This window comes from Zonotrichia leucophrys, chromosome 1A, assembly GCF_028769735.1.
Source record: "Zonotrichia leucophrys gambelii isolate GWCS_2022_RI chromosome 1A, RI_Zleu_2.0, whole genome shotgun sequence".
In the NCBI taxonomy this organism is placed as follows: domain Eukaryota; kingdom Metazoa; phylum Chordata; class Aves; order Passeriformes; family Passerellidae; genus Zonotrichia; species Zonotrichia leucophrys.
In genome coordinates this window covers 64,477,553-64,493,724 of record NC_088170.1, presented here as the reverse complement: position 1 = coordinate 64,493,724, position 16,172 = coordinate 64,477,553, and positions in this window count along the sequence as shown.

Genomic DNA, 16,172 nt, shown 5'->3' with positions numbered 1-16,172 from the left:
TAATGAAAAAAACACTAATGAAAAAAATTACTAATGGATAACATGCTCTTTATTATCTAGAGAGCAGAGTGTCACCTCAATTAGATTAATTTTATTATTTAAATTCTGTGAACTGCAGGACAGCTCATCTAGAATCTGATGTGGACAAAATTAAGAGAGGTTTTGAAAAAAACAACCACTAATTTTAATTTTAATGCTCACCAGTGAAACTAAAAATGGCATATAGCCATTTAGCTTCATTAAAAGCAAAGACTATTTTGCTCTATAATTAGGCTATAGCCTTTTAAAAAAGGCAAACAAATGAACATTTTAAAATACACTTTTGAATTAAAATTACCATTTTGAAAATAAGAAATTATTTAGTCTACTGATTCAGTTTTTCTCTATCTTCAGTACAAAACATTCAGAAATGTGAGAAATTCACAGTTTAAGTGTCATTAAATCAGCACTTCCCAAATACTGACACAAACCTTGAGACAGAAAGGATCACTGAGTTTAACTTGGATGACTCCTAGCTCCCAAAAAAACCCCTATCAACAGACAGTGATTGCAGTTTCTTGAGCTTATCACTGACTTTTATAGTTGCTCTCTTTCCAGAAGGTCTTTGTTTCAGCCTTCCAGATCTTATCTTTACAGGAAGCTCTATTTAATTGAAAAGGCTGAGTTCTTCTGCAGCACAGTTTTGTATGGATCTCTGAAATTCACCTGGTGCCTTTGGTTTAGAATCACAGGTGTCCACACCCCAGTTGTACATGGGTTTTAAAGTTTACTGCATAATGGGTTTTTTTTACAGCAAAGCCATCACTTTTATGTACATAAAAGCATCTCAGGTGCATTAGTAATGTGCTTCTCTGGGGCTAACTGGCTTTAATAGCTGTAGCTATCTGTAAGCTATCATATAAATACACAGATTTATGCACTGCGGATCAAAAATAACACTTACTAGAGCATATCACTGTCCACTTTCATGCTCTGGACAAGAGTGTGATTGTACCCTCCTCTGATCAGGATCATGGTGGTTTTGAACATACATCAATACAAAGAACTTGTGGATATTTCCTATTGGAGTTTTGCAGGAGCAGGTAGGAGCTGCAGTTTCAGGACTGGCACAACAATAACCAAGTCAAGTCTTGCCAGTGCAGCTGGTCAGTTCAGCAAAGACTTTCAGATATGGCTCATCATAATGCACCAGAAATCTACTCTGAGGCAGTGTCATCCTGAGTGCATTTGAGAGCCTTGGGGAGTTTATGCCTTGGAACCAGCCTGAGAATGTTTTGGAAGATGGTTCCCTATGAAGAAAATTAGAAGAATAATCAATATTAAAATTCAGGTCCATTTGTAATACATATATTTAGCTTCATATGTAATAGATGTATTGTCCAGGAACAGGACAACACCAAATCAACTTGGTCTTAATGACAAAGATAATCCAAATAAAAAAAATTCTGGAAAGCATACAACAGATGCAAAGCAGAATAGCTGTCAGAAAAGACAGCTCTAGTGGCTGAATACACAGCATCCAGCCCCCTACACAGTTTCATGTTTTGAGAACCATCATCATCAGAATATGACACACATACACTTCATGAAAAAGCCCCACCACAATTAGAATATATGCTGTTAATTGCTACTTTTGAAAATACACAAAAAATTCCCTTTTTGCCAAGCTCAGAGAAATGAGTGACCTTTTCAAGCTACTGCCTGTGCAGCCAGGGAAGAAACTGGCATTAAAAAAACCCCAAACTCTGTATATACCCTTACTACTGTGCTGTTTCTACAGTGTAATTTTTTATGTTGGCTGTTATGATTGTCATTATAGAAAAGCACATATTGCCAGTTATGCATATCTTTTTATTTTGCTACCATGCATAGTAAATATTATAATCAATAGTTGACTACCACAATCATAGCAATTACTATGCAGCTTTAATACTGAATCACTGCCAAGAATATTTTTCAACATCAAGACTGTCATACTCTTCTCTCTGTAAACATAGCAGTGTGTTCCTCTCCAAACACTGCAGACAGGGACAACCTTTGTCCAACTCCTCTCCCATGGGATTCAGCAATTTAGGTCAAATCCTAAACACACATAATGCATAAAAATATATGCTGGTAAATCTTAAAGCCTTTACAAACTGAAGTTACAAAGAGATGTCAGGACAAACCAAGAGATGAAGAATATAAATTTTATTATTTAGTTAGTATTAAAATACATTCTAGTAAATATATATATAATCCTGTGGGAATACATACATACATATATATATACATATACAACCATTCACACAATCAAGCAAAAATGTATGCATGTATAGACACTGACAAAACTTTTTGCATTATAGAAAATTTAAACTTTCCATTTAAAGATATTAAACCCGAATGAAAAAAAAACCAGAATAAATTCTTGTTTCTGAGTCTATCTCAGTAGCTGTATCTTTTCACTGTAGGACTCCCCTCTCAAATTGTTTTGACAGAGATAGGATTACTGCAAAATTGGTCATGAAAGAAACTAATCTTTTATTCCTACCCCAACTGTTAGTATATTCTTATCTGCATTGGCAGTGTTAAATCTGTAGGTAAATATGAATTTGCTGGCTACAGTATAGCTTCAAAAGATCAGCCTCCTGACAGGAAAACCAATATAGCCTTGATGCTAATCTTTATTTCTACAGACAGTTGCTAAGTATAAATACACTCTATCAGCTATGCAGCTCTAATCTAAAGCTGTTTATTGCCACAACAAAATAAGAAGTGGAGTAGAAAGACTTTGAAAGCAAACCTAAACTTCAGAGGATATGTTAATGATTGATGACATTTTCTTGTCGGTTGTTATTTGTATGAACAGATAGCACTACTATTTTGGAAAAGAAAATCTTTAAAAATGCATAGGGGTATTTGAAAGAGGAGCATTTACCCATCGCAGGGTCATACGTGGTAAAAGAGATGGGATAAGAGATGATATTTTGTCCAGTAACAGAATGTCAACACTCAATAGAGCAGTAGGAAGATTCAGTATAGATCTGCCTTCAAAGACTGGCGACTGCAGGGGCTGGCTCATGCAGAAATATCCCAGCATGACTTTTGTGAGACCAGGACACAATTTAAACCACCTTTTTTTAGAAAATATTTCAAAACATTTGGAGAAGTTTCAATGCTGCTGTAGGCTGTTGTTTTGTCCCACTGGCAGCATCAGATCACACTCGGCAGATCGATATTGCCGTGGCAAAAGCTGGGGTGTTGCAGCACATGCACCACAGCAAGGATCCCTTAACAACAGGTACTCTATGATTCTGTGGTGAGCTGGGGCACCACCGTTATATGTCCTGACTTTAAATTCTGTATCTGATTTGATATATGAAATAACTACAGCTGAATATAAATGAAATATTAATCAATGTTTCTTGAATTTATTGAAGATATGTCAGCTAGCTAGCCTTATTAATTTCTATGGAAACATTTTGAAGCCTTTTGGAAAAAGAAACAATGTATTCCCATTTCTTCTTTCACAATGTTATGCAGACTGGACCTTATTCAGTTTTGAAATCTGGATAGGCCACAGAGCTGGGCAATAAAGAGCTGCATGAGCTTTAATGAGAGTAAGTGTTGGATTTTCCACCTGGGATGGGACAATCCTGGTTACACACACAGCTGGGGTATGAGAGTCTGCAAAGCAGAACCATGCAAAGGAAGCTGAAGATTTGAGTGGATGGCAAATTGACAAACAAATGACTAATAAAAAGGGCCAACCTTATCCTGGGGTTCATCCAGAACAGCATCCATGACTGCCTGGTCAAGGGAGATGATTGTCCACCTTTACTTTGCACTAATTTGACCTCGACTTGAGTGCTGTGTGCAGGTTTGAGTGCCTCAGAGTTAAAAGGATGTAAAGGAGAGATTCTAAAGGAGGGAAATCAACATGGTGATTTCCTGGAGGAAAGACTTGTAATCAGCATCTGAGGTCCCTTGCTTTGTTCAGCTTGGAAAAGAGAAGAGGCTGCGCCTTTCTCTGAGGGCTGCTCTCCTCCCTCTGGGTGACCAGTGTCAGGACACGATGAAATGCAATCAAGATGCATCAGGGGAAGTTCAGATGGGACATGGGGAAAAGCTTCTGCATGGAGAGGTTGTCGTTCCCTGGAAGAGGCTACCCAGGGAAATGGTCACACATCAAGCTGGTCAGAGTTCTAGGAGGGTTTGGATAATGCTCTTATTGTAGGGTTTATTTTTAAATAGTTTTGCAAGGGGCAGGGAGTTGTACTCAGTGATCCTTAAGGGTCCCCTCCAACTTGAGATACTTTGTGATTCTATAATTTTAAATCGTAAATTAAAATCACTACATATTTGCTGGGGGCTTTCCTTGCCACTCTGCAGAGGTTTGTTGTCATGCACACAGCCTGGTTGTGTTCAGCCTCTGCTGCAGAGGAAGACAAAGTTTCTTTCAACTTTAGGGGTAAAAGGCCTTTGGGGCACTGGGGCAGATTCAGCTTCAAAACTGATTGGGCTCTTTCAGTACTTGGCTCCCTAAATCCTCACAAAATGAATGCATGCATGCATGCTAAGTTCCCGTTAGAAAATGATCTTCGTCTCAGAGATCATGTTTCACAATTTCTTCCTTGCTATTTATGTTCTGCTCTGAAAGTAAATGAATACTAAATTGAATCAGCAATTCAGGCTTGCTACATTTCATTGATCTATGACAGATCAGAGCTTGGTGCTGAGCTAATGTGGCCCCAAGCATCAACCTTTACCACTAATATGGTTTTAAAATTCTCTGCTCAAGTCTATTTATTATGAATGTAATCTGTTTTAGAAAAGCACCTAAATCTCTACTAATGATTCATTCAGTTGCATGCACTGTCCTCATTTAAAATGTCCAGGTTAACCCCGCTTTTCCTGATTATTTTAATAGTGCACATTTTTCTATATTACCTGGTTTGCTTCCACTCTCACTCCTTTTCAGATATTTTTTGCCTGACTCCCACAGATGACAGACTGGGATGATTTATTTCCTTATGCAACACCCTTTGTATTCTATAGTTATTTTTTGCCACAGTAACACTTTATTACCTTCCTTTTCCAGCAGCTCACTCTCTGAGCCACAAGTAAAATTTAGGGAAGTTTTCTGAAATTTCTTATGATCTGCCAGCCAACATTTTATCTGGGATACTATAATCCAGATTCTTAACTCAAAAAAAATTAGTTCTGGACCTCAGTGCTTCTCCAGTGATTGTCATCCATCAACACTAACAGGAAAGTGAGTGAATTCAGCCTCCTGATGTCAGCAGATAGAGTTCAAAAACATTTACATTTGTCATCTGGCTTGTCACCTTCAATAAGTCCCTTCTTTACTCCTTCTACTTTGCTTATTTGATCTATGGCATCCCCTTCAATTTCTCCTTACTTTCCTCACATGTGCTTATTCCTCCCAAGCACAAAGCAGGGAAAAGGATGTTTCTGACTATTTACTAAATGCAAGAATAAAACCCTGTGTTCAACTGGAATAGTAATATTTTGGTTCTTCATCTAAAAGGGCTAAAAACAAAAGCCAAAAAATCCCTAATATATTTTTGGTCTTAACACTACTTGTCAATCTGTTGTACATGATATTTCTTGGGGTACTCTTTTTACTCTTTTCTTATTTTATTTTATTTTAATTTTAGTTTTATTTTAATTTCCCTTAAAAAGTAGCTAATTTGTCAAACAAAATGCTAAAAGTACTAAACCTAAAAGAACATTTCCTTTTGAAATCCTTATATAATACATTTCAATATTTTACAATGGAAACCTTTGTTGAAAAATATTGGCCATAATAAGGCTTAAATGGTTTATCAGTACAACTTGAATTCACAAAAATATGAATTTTTTTCTGTGAATTTACTGTCCATAGAAAATTTGTGTCCAATCTACATACAAACAATGAGTAACAAGATATTGTTAGTCCTATTAGTGTTGTATGCTCTGGCTTAAAATTTACACTGTCTTGTTAAAATAATTTCAAAATATGTTCTGATTTCAATAAATGCCCCTAGTGCTTCTGATGAACAGTGCATTGTCTGCAATCAACTTTGAAATTTGAAGGCTTTGGATTTAATAGGGACATTCCAATTAATTCAATGTTAGATATATCTATCTCTCTCGTGGAAATACCTTCTATCTCTTGAAATTTCTCATATAAAGGCTAAAAATAACAAAGTAGATAATCTTGCAAGATCTCTATTGGATAGGAGAAATATTGCCAGGCTGGTTGCTCTCTTGAGGGTTTTTTCATGGGAGATTTCAGGCTCAGCTCAAATTTGCCCTTGAACATAAACGCTATTCACCATTTGACTGTACGCCTTGGTTTTATTTATCTGAGTTGTGGTAGGGCAGCTCGTTGTTTCAGAGGAGTTAAAAAAAACACCTGAAAAGTCATGTGCATCTCAGTTGTGCATTTCTTCTGGTTGTCAAGGAAACCACCCCAGGATTCCTGGCAACAGACTTCATCTCAATCGGTAATGGAAACACCACAGGTATTAGGCAGTCAGTCACCTCCCACCAGGTGCTATTTTGGGAACAAGTCAGTAGATCAGATTCTCCTCTCCCAGCAGCTCTGAAGCTGTGTGAGGGTTTGTCGTTGCCTTTGTCTCCATGGGGCTCGGCTCTCTGGCAGTTTCTCTGGGCACAGAGCCATCCTAGAGGTGAGACTGTTAAACTCTGCTCTCAAGGTACAAAAAAGCCTTCAAAGCATTATGGTAAACCTGTCTCTAACTCTCCTAAAGTCTGGAGCGAAGGCTGAAAATTATCAGGGGGAAGACCCTTTGCTTCAGATGGACACTTTCTCTTCATGTACCAAAACTGTAAAAGAACTGCCTTCATTTACAGCCTTAAAATAAAAAAGCATATTAATAACGAATACCTGTTTAGTAATTTAATGTCGTGAAGATGTTGACTGAGATCTCCAGTCCTGGCAATGGCAGAACATTGTGGTTATGGTTCTGGGGTAACCTGTGAGTGCTGCAGACTCAGTCACACAGACTGAGTCAAAGCACCCCTGCTACCAGCCTGTTCCCAAACTGAGTTTGTCCAGAGAGCATCCAGAAGGGTAAAGTACTTTATTTCCATGAGGGGGAAAGTAAAGCTTTGGATGTGTTTGGGGATGTTCATAGGAAATGACAGAGCAAGCTGGAAGAATGTTACTTGAATGCTATGGGGAGAAAATCAGACAGAATAATGTCTTGTCACAGTAAAACTGTGATGCACATCTGTAATGAATATGTAAAACAGGGATTGAAAACCTGTGGGGTGAGAATGAAAGAATGATAAGAAATGTTATCCTGGGGAGAAATGGTTGTGGACAATTGAAAAATCAAGAACAGGGAATTTATGGTAAAAATAATTGGGCCTGGGCCGTCACAGGACTGCAAAGTGTTTCTGTTTGTGAGGGGAAAATCTGGGGTAATCTCTATGCAATTAAGCATTTTGGAAGGAAAATCTGAGGTAATCTGTAGGGACCAGAATGAGCACTGAGGGAGAAGTGGGTGCCCCAAGTGATGCTGAGGGCATAATAATAATAATAATTCAGGTCACTCAGGCCTGAATGTGTTGTTGTCCTTTGGCAGAAGCTGTGGGACAGTGAGGCAAGACAGACCAAGAGGAGCAGCTTGGAGCTGAAGAGGGGGCACAAGAGGCCCTCTGGGCAAAGAGCATTCCTGGCATACCTAGGGCACCTTCTCAGTGCTATTATAAGCAGAGCTGAGTCTTTGCTGTGGTTGGCCTTTTGCCATTGTCCTCCTATGGCTGCCCAGAGAGGGGGCAACCTCGTAAGGAGGGTGAGAGCCTCTCCCTCCACACATGAGGGGGAAATGGAGCTCCCCTTATCCCCAGCCCACCCTGTAAGCAGGCCAGAGCTTTTCCCCAGCTATGGCAGCCTTCTGCCTGCTGCTGGCCTCTGGCCTTTCTGACCTCCTGTCCTCGGGATACATCACAGTTGTCAATGACATATTTTATGAGAAATCCTTTCACCAGGATTTCTTCTCCTGCGAAGCTGGGAAGCTTCAGCTTCTCCATGTTTTGCTTCTCTGGAATGTGATTTGGAGAATTGTTTACCTAGCATGGGAGTTGTTTTAATTAATGGCCAATCACAGCCAGATGTGTTGGACTCTGACTCTGTCACGAGATTTTATTATTCATTTTTCTAGCCTTTTGATGTCTCCTTTCTCTTTCTTTAGTATAGTTTTAATACATTGTTTTATTTTAATATATTATATATCATAAAATAATAAATCACTCATCTCTTCCCTCACCCTGGGGACCCTCAAACACCACCACATGCAGCCATTGACCCTGTGCCACCCCTGAAGCGCCTCAGCGTGTCCAGGCCCCTGTACACTCCCCACAGTGCTGGGCCATGTCTGGGGCTTTCCTCTCCCACTCAGCAGCACTGATGGCTCCCCAGCACACTGACAGCACAGACCTTGCCCCCTCTTCTGGGACTGTGTTCGCCTCCCCTGTCTTCCCCTTAGCTGGTGGGAGCAAGCAAGTGAGATTGTGCTTTAGGCCCCATTTAGAAATAGAGCAGTGTAGCTTAGACTTCCCAGGAGGGAAAGAGGAGCTCTGTGCAGCCACCGAGGGGTCCTCAAAAACACACAGATGGAGAAAATGTCTGGCCTTGCCTCTGCTTTCTGAGGACAGAGTAATGCCACTTAGTGGGAGTGTGGGCACCGTGACCCTCCTGTAGCCAGGCCCTGGGTCTCTGCCTGTGCTGCATGGCTTCCAATCCTGATGGTGACCTACCAGCATGCTGGCCCTCTCCTTGGGGTATGTATCACCACCTTGTGGAGCCCTTAGTCCCTGGGAGCTGCCTGAGGTTCCTCTATTCAGAGAATAGATTGGAGCGAGGGGAATTAAATAAAAAGAGAAAGAGATTATTCTCTGTGATGGTAGTATTACCATTAAGAGAAATCTAGTCCTAAAGTTTGGAATATCATCTCTTAGCTTCTTCCAATGCTGACCTGTGACCATGTTCACAGGGGTCTTAGGATGAGGATCTGACTCCATGTTTCAGAAGGCTTGATTTATTATTTTATGATATATATTATATTAAAACTATACTAAAAGAATAGAAGAAAGGATTTCATCAGAAGGCTAGCTAAGAATAAAAAAAAGAAGGAATGATAACAAAGGCTCTGTCTTGGACTCTCTGTCTGAGCTAGCTCACAGTGATTGGCCATTAATTAGAAACAACCAATATGGGTCAATCAGAGATCCACCTGTTGCATTCCACAGCAGCAGATAATCAATATTTACATTTAGTTCCTGAGGCCTCTCAGCCTCTCAGGAGGAAAAATCCTAAGGAAAGGATTTTTCATAAAAGATGTCTATGACACTTTTATGTGTCACTGACCTAATGGGAAAGTCTGTGCAGAGGTAAATGCTCCTAGGCCTAGATGATCTGAGGTAGGCTACTGGAAGTCCCAGAGTTTCTTTTTGGCTGAAGAGGAATCAATTAATTAGAAGCCCCTCTTTCCTCTGGCAGTGGCCTAGGAGAAGTTCTTAGTAGACACATCTAGAGTAGTGTCCTGTCATTTTGATGAGATGTGCTCTTTGTTCTTTCATTGTGCTTTCTGGTCTCCATGTCGATAAAGAAAAAAAGTAAAAAGAAAAGAAAAGTAAAAGAAAAGAAATGGCAGTGTTGAAGTACTCAGATAAACAGTGATTATACAGATAAACAGGAGTAATCTTAGCTCTACTTGCAAATCTTTGCAAGGAGCTTTACAATCAGTTGAGTTCAAAGTTAGTGGAAATCAGTTCCTGGAAGGAAAAGTTAAAGAAATAATCACATTCACCTGAAAGTCATCAACAAAAAAACAGCCATAAACAGAATATGTATAAATAATACCAAATTAAACCTAATTTCATCTCTTTTAGAGTAAATGGGTGTATGGAGAATGTTCTACATTGCATACCTCAGCTTCAAGAGCGAACTATTTGATAGTCTTCCACAGTAATTCATAAAAACAGAGGAAGGAAAAATGTAGGAAGGTAATTTAGTGCATAGCATAGGGAAACATGCTTTGAAATTATGTGTAATGATGCAGTGTTGAAATTGAAGGATGAATTTAAAGTTGTCCCTTAAGGACCAGTTTTGAATCTGTTGCTATTCAGTATTTTCATTAACGAGCTATTATGATCTTTGCAATTTTGCAGGTGGCATTGATTGGAGAGTGCCTGAAGAACTGGAGGGCAGGAATCCAGGTGATGCTGTGGAACTGGAAGTGAGAATTGACAAAAATGCTGATACTTCATGACTGGGACACAGATACTGTTCTTAGGGAAAACGAGTCAGGTTTCCTAATGCAGACTAGTGAAGAAATAGTTGGGTTGCAGGTTTATAGAAAAATATATTTTTATTACTCACAAACAACCATGAATCACAATGACAGGTTGTAGGACAACACCCACAAATTTAAAAAAAATTAGTATATGCAGGGGTAAGCCTCACGACACAATCCTTCTCTCCATTCAGAACTGAGGGAGACCTGAGCTGGAAATCTGTATTCAGTTTTCTTGGGCAGCCAGGAATACACTGAACCAACAACCAAACTGGCAGAAGCAAAATGCTGCTCCAGCTCAAATTTATGATACCACAGATATATTTGACAAGGTAAAAACAATGAAATAAAAGAGGAGAAAAATTACCTGTGCAAAGAGTAATGCAGCAAAGGAAGAAGAACTGAAAATTGTTACTGTTGAGATTTGTTACAATAGTCACACAACAACCCAGTGGAAGTTTCAATTGAAAAGTTAAAATTAGATGGGAGTTTAGATTTGAGAAGGATAAAATTGTCATTATAAGAGAGAAAGACACAATTTCTATTAGAACCAATTTTTTTTAATCCTTAGAAACTCAATGCTATATGATCTTGAATGTTCATTGTTCTGTTTTCTGACAAATCTAGGAGGAAACATGTTTCAAAGACACAAAGCTAAATTTGTTTGCAAGATGGTGTCTAAACTGCAGGAAACAGTTTGGGAGATCCATAGACAATAGATAATGTGTATGTTTGTATTTATCTCTGAAGAAAAATTCTATGGAAACTTTTTAATTTTCTGTCACAAAATGGGCAGGGCTCATGTAAAGGAAAAATTTTTGTATTGAATAGATGTGAGTTGCTTTCATGACTGGCCCTGCCTGTAAAGGAGTGAGCATGACATGCTATGGCATATGCTGTGCCAACTTTACCCTTGCTGCTTCAAAAGGCTGGCTAAAAATAATCCCTCAAAAATATTGCTTGAAGTAATAATTGCTAGCAACAAGGAAAAATTTACAGTTAACATAGTGAAAGAGAACCAGAAAAATTTTAAAAGCTTAGTAAAGGAATGAAAGCAGCTTACTACACTCTTATAATAAGAGTCCCTTCTAGTCAAAAAGATTAACAATTATGTAATTACTGTTAACTGAATTAGATAAAAGCACCAGAAGATCATGAATAGAGAAACCAGTGCTGTGTTAATGAAGTTGGAAAGAAACTTTGCTCTTTACACTGTCTATTCCCCTGTAATTTTAAGAATTCCATATGTATAATCTTCTTTTATCAACCAAAGAAAGAGATTTATGCCTGTTTAAATTTATCTCTCCATCAACTGCTAATTGACTTTTGAAAACTTAAATAACCTCACAGTTTGCTTGTGTTCCCCTGCAGATATGCATTCAGACCCTCATTTTGTAGTCCCCTCATTATTGTTTCCTGCATCCATATCTTCCTACATGTCAGCCTCCTAAGGAGAAAGTTATGGGAATTTTTTCTAACAGTGGGTTTCATACTAAGAGATGGAGATTTGTTCTTTTAAAGGCTAAAGAGAATTTCATGGTTATTAACATGCTGGTTTTTTCAATGCAACTTCTCTATGTGCTTATTCTAGGCAGGGCTGCAGGCATCAGCTTTTATTAAGCTTATTCAAAACTTTCCATTGTAGTACCCAGTTTGCTTATAGACTTGAGAAAGCTTTGGTTATTTCAACCCAAATTTGTCATGTGAGTTTGAAACTGTGATTTTATACCTTTCTAGACTTGAAACACTCCATTAAATTTTGCACAGATATAGAAAATATGGGCAAAAGAATAGCAGACAGAGAAAACAGTTTCTCATCTGTGACCTTCATCTGTGTAGACGAAGAAGGAAAAAAAAACCAAAAAACCTGGCCTGAATTGTTTTGCAGAGCAAAGGAATCTTTTTTAACCCCTGAAAGAGCAGGGAAATGACTCACCATTCTTATGTGAGGTAGGGAGCAATGGCACAGAGGGTCCTTAGTGTTTTAAATCTGGATGTCCTTTGAGAAGGAGGAGAACTGACTTGGGTTAATTTCACTCAAGAGTTCTCAGAATTCCCAGGACACCTCCAGGAGTCCCTCTCACTATAACACTGAAGACGCACATGTTTCTCTAACACAGATCTTCAGGACCACAGGGAAAGAATTTATATTCTGTTTACCATAATTAATTTGTACAACAATCAATAGATAGGAGGAAGAAATATCAGGGAACAAAAATGCTATTGAGGGGGAAGAAGACACAAGTTGCATGTCGCATGTTGTAAATCCTAATACAGTGTTATTCAGAAGTTCATAGATATTTATGTCTTTAGCCACAGATCAACACTGATTTATAGGAAAGTTGAAAACTCTTGGCAACTTAAAACTCAATGAATTGAAAAAGAAAAATAGGCTAGATGCTGTCAGAATGATCCCAATGATAAAACAGAGCATGGCAGGAGTATATTAACTCAGGTTAGTGCATGGTAACAGTGACGAATAAGATCATAGAGTCAAACCATGAACCCAATACTGCTAAGACCACCATTAAAATTACGTCCCCAAGTGCCACAACTGCATGTCTTTTAATTCCCTCCAGGGGTGGTGACTCCACCACTGCTCCGGGCAGCCTGTCCCAGTGCTTGACAACCCTTGCAGTGAAGAAATGTTTCCTAGCACCCAGCTAAACATCTTGGCCCAACTTGAGGTAATTGGAGCACATTTCTGTCTTATGTTCAGTCACTGTCAATGAACACCCTTAGGGTCTTTTTCTACCAGGAAGTTTCCCAGCCAGTGTGGCTCTACATGGGGTTGGTTGTGTTCATTTACCTTATTGAAGCTCATAAAAATGGACTCTGTCCTTTAAACCAGCCTTTCCAGATCCATCTTCCCACCCTCCAGCAGATCAAAACTCCTATCTAACTTTTCATGTACAAACTCACCCAGGGAACACTCAATCCCCTTATCCAGATCATTGATAAAGATATAAAATGGGCCTGGCCCCAACCCTGTGTTTTTTTATCCAGCAAACAGTGCACCAATCCTATGGAAGCCAGTTTCTCCAGGAGAATGCCATGGGAAATACAGTGTGAGGCTTTACTAAGGCCTAGAAAAACAATGTCCAGTCTTCCCTCATCCTCCAAGTGGGTCACCCTGTCATAGAAGGAGATCAGGTTAGTCAAGCAGCACCTGATTTTCATAAATCCATTCTGGTTGTCCCATACGATGATTTGCTCCACACCTTCTGCCATTCCAAGGTCACACTGCAATGAGTCAGATGGCATAAAGGCCCAATGGAACCTCCATATGATGTTAGAAAATCTAATCTAATCTAATCTGATGTGCCCAGCATGGATAGCATCAGTGATATGAGAGGTTTTGTACATGATACAGTCTCTCTGATGAAAAGATGAAAGTTTTATTATTAACAGAAATACCTGAGCTTTTTAAAATCCTTCTGTAAGTCTTAGCTCTATTTTACCTTGTGACAATGACTTGCAAAGATTAATTACTTGACTAATAAACCACTTTCTTCTTTTCAATATAAAACTTGCCTTAAAACTGTATGACACATCCACATTCCTCTCTTTACTATCCATCATCTATTTTATTTGTCATCTATTGAAATGCGAATAGCCGAAATGACACTGCTTTGTACAGACAGTTTTAAAAATTATTTTAATAATCATAACTGCCTTTTTATACATTTTTCTTTATTTGTTTTATTCTTCCATTTCTGCCATATCTTGGGGGCAATGAACCTTAGAAAATCTATAAAGTTGTCCTTCAAACCACAGTCACTCTTTGCTACGTCTTATACTGTTTAAACAGCTAAAATGTTGCTGATAGTTTTACGTTTTCTCTCTCAAGAGTACTTTGCTTGCAGTTTTCGTATCAATGTAATGATAGCTTTATTTTCAGATTTGGTTTTTTAAGGTTTTTGGTGAAGATACTGCTTTATTGTCTAATTCTCTCCCAAGAGGCTGAATAAGCAGGGCCAGTGTCACATCTCCCCAGTAATAGCCAAAGTTACTAAGTTCTCATTTCTTTAAACAATTAGAAATAGCAGTGGGCATTTGTGTTTATTACAGTAGTTTTGATCAAAAACCTGCCCTCTTGAAAAAGACTATAATGTCAGCTGGTATTCACTGCTTTACTGCTGGTGAATATCAGCGCCAGCTGGATAGACTGTGTATATAGAAGGCCTTCAGAAAAATTCCTTTGCATTTTCCCCAGAGAGAAATAAGGAGCTGAAACTTCCATTAATAATTAATAATCAGTTCCGTGTACAACAGCCCAGTTGGGTCTCTCATGTATGACAGACCAAAATTTTGTTTGCTAATTTGGTAGGATACAGTAGGCAATTCAGGCTTGTTTGAATAAACTATATATTTTAGCTCCATCAATGGTATTGTATTTGACTGGACCAACATAAAAACATATTTGGTCTTTATTCTCATCTGAGCAAAGAATTAAAGTGCTGATTAGTGGGGAGAACTTCCTTGAAGTTCTGACAGAAAAAAAAAGCAAAGATTTTTAATATATTAAAAAATCTTCTAAATCCAGTGTATTAAGCAGCACCACTCAGAACTTTATTAGATATTGAAGTAAGAAAAGTAAGAAAGTCTGCTGAACAAAGCAATCCCATTAAGTTTTCTAATTCTCCTTCATAGTTTATTGACATGAAGGTAAAGTCATTACATTAATACTCCCTTTTGCAATTAGCCTTATTGTCCATGACAAGTCTCATAAAGACATAGCACTTCATTAGTTTCAAGATGCATTGCTGTACAGAGTGTAAGGGAATCAGAACTGCCCCAAACTGCTGTAGACTCCACATGAGCAAGATAGTCCTACAATTTCATTATTGTACATTATTGCCTTAACTAGGGAACTGGTTGAAGTTTCTAACCTTCAGTGTTTTCTGTATAAATTCAATAGTGTCACCACTTTGCTTGCTGTCTCCTTAGTGACTAATTGATATTGAGCAAATTTTTAAGTACTTTTCCCTCTCAATACATGTGAAAGGTACCACATGACTGACAAACTCTCAAGTTCTGTCTGCATTAGTTAAGTTCATTCAGGAATGGTGGCAATGCAGGAAAATAAGGGTAGCTGGTAAGTCAGATGTACAATAATAGCAGGACACAAATTTATTATTTTTTGCTGAGAAGTTATAGAAGTGAGCAATAACAGCAGTGTCTTATAGATGGAATAACACAGGCTCAAGATGAGAAAGTGGGATTTACCTTACTTATTTTTGTATTAAAGAGCTAAATATCTAAGTATGAGTGAGTTATACTTTAGAGTCAGTGGCAAATGAGCAACTCACCTGAATCATCTTAGATGCTTATGTTGAAGCAATATGAATTGCATTTGGTGCTTGGATTATTAAAAGTTTTTATGGTCTAAGCCCAGCCGACAACTCAGCACCACAAAACCATTTCCTCCCTCCCCCACCATTCTCTCTCTCACCTCACTGGAGAGAGAATCAGAAGAGGAAAGGAGAGAAGATTCATGGGTTGAGATAAAGACAACTTAATATGGGAAGGAAAAGCTGCCCACAAAACCAGAGCAAAATAAGGAATTCATTCACCACTTTCTATGGGCAGGCAGGTGTACAGCCATCTCCAGGTGATTTGGGAAGACAAACACCATAACTCCAAACTTCCCTCATTTCTTCCTTCTTCCTTCTGCTTTGTATACTAACAGTGATATGTGATCTGTAAAATCCCTTTGGTCAGTTTGGGTTACATATCCCAGTTGTGTCTCCTCCCAGCCTCCCGTGCACCCTCAGCCCCCTGAGCAGCATACCAGAGAAAAAGCAGAAAAGGACTTGGTTCTGTGTAAGCTTTGGTCAGCAATAACTAAAACATCTCTAT